Here is a 1,796-nt window from a genome sequence, read left to right on the forward strand (position 1 = left end):
TTCAGTCTGTAGATTTTTCTTAAAATTTCTTATTTGAAGCTGTAAGAAATTTCCTAGCTCGCCAACTTCAAATCATGTCTATTTTAAATTGTTTTATTGTGTGTTGTTTGGTTTTAATTTTTGTGAACCGCCCAGAGAGCTTCGGCTATTGGGCGGTATAGAAATGAAATAAATAAATAAATAAAATGTCTGACTTTACCAAAACATAGGATTGCTTCAATCTGTTTTGAGAAAGAAGCATAGCAGACTTGGAATCAAGAAAAGTCACTCAACTGGATTATATACACACACACGTGTGCACACATATACTCTCTCACTCACGCACATACACACACGATTAACATATATAGAACATGGAATTAAAGTTCATACAAATATGTTTCTTTGCTTCTGGTTGTCAGGATTTTCTATAGAATGTTAAGGCCTTGGATAAGTTTTTAGACTGGGCCTCAACTTCTCCTGTAGTTCAGGTCCATCTACAATATAGCATGTGGTATATTCAAACTCATAGCTACCTTTACTTATGTTAGTATTAAGCAGGGCAGGAGGGGCACACTCTGGTACACAAAATACTTTCATATTCCTACAAACTCTGTATGAGAAACTATATTCTTTCCCAAAATGGAAATAGTCTCAGCCCACTCACTGCATTCAAGCACAGGTTGACCAAATACAAAGAAGGACAGATCTATCTTTCATACTTATGTAGAAGAGGAAATACCAGCAGGTACAGCTTCTTAGGAAGGAAAGAAAGATCCTGCACCTTCTGAAATTCCATCTTTCTTTACCATTAAAGATACAGGAACTCCATCCTCCTTGGCATTTCATTATCCTAGTTGAGACTTTCAACCTCCATACTGTGCAGTTCCATAGACTTATATAGCCTCACCCTCCCTAGTGTGTGGAATTCTGTGGACAAATGGACACACCAGCTATAACTGATTGTAAGAGGGATCGAGTTGGCATCAGAGCAATTGGCATTTTCCTATTGGAAAAGGATTGTGGTTCAGCTGTGCCCCCTCAAATCACTGCTTGCACTGCTTCTGCTGAACTATAGCTCAGGCAGCCCTCACTGCCCATTTGACAGAAACGACAGCATTTCCATAGGGAAGTAATACTGAGGAGAAATTATCTGCTTTTGCTATGCACACTTAGGAGATCCCAAAGAGGAGAGAGACTTTTAACTGCTGATACTGAATTGAATCCAGAGAAGCAAGATTGAAACTCCACTCATGCAGTGGGGCTTTCCTGCTTCTCCCTCCCCACAGCTGAAGATCAGGAACCCTTCCAAAATGACCGGGATGGGGCCAGGAGGACTGGAGCAGGAGGAACTAGTGGAAATTGGAAGGGAATTGTGCAAACAGAGATGTCTTCTGTTCACACAAGGAATCCTTTGGATCCCAGCCACCAGCTTCAGATACAACTCACCAAGAATGTCTCCTGCTGTAGCCCCAGTGAAATTAATGAGATTTCTGAAGTGCATAGCCCTCTTGTTGTATAATGTATATTATTTTCTACAATTAAGAAGCACTTTTATTTCTACTCAGCACCAGCAATTATGAAGTTACCCACCCCTGTTGAGCCCTGGTTAGAAAAATATTTTCTAGGCACTAAATAAAGACAGCCAGACTCCCAGTTCTTCCAAGCTGGTGGTTGTACACGTTAACTTAGAATTGTTTGTCTCTTGAAATAAAACTTTTATAGAAAGTGCACACCAACTTCTCTTATCAAATACAACAAAATGAACACGTGCAGCCTCATAATGTAAAGAAATAAATACAAGAGATATTGCCTAG

The sequence above is a fragment of the Heloderma suspectum genome, chromosome 5, assembly GCF_057233095.1.
Source record: "Heloderma suspectum isolate Gila_16-S chromosome 5, 16-S_ref, whole genome shotgun sequence".
NCBI lineage: Eukaryota > Metazoa > Chordata > Lepidosauria > Squamata > Helodermatidae > Heloderma > Heloderma suspectum.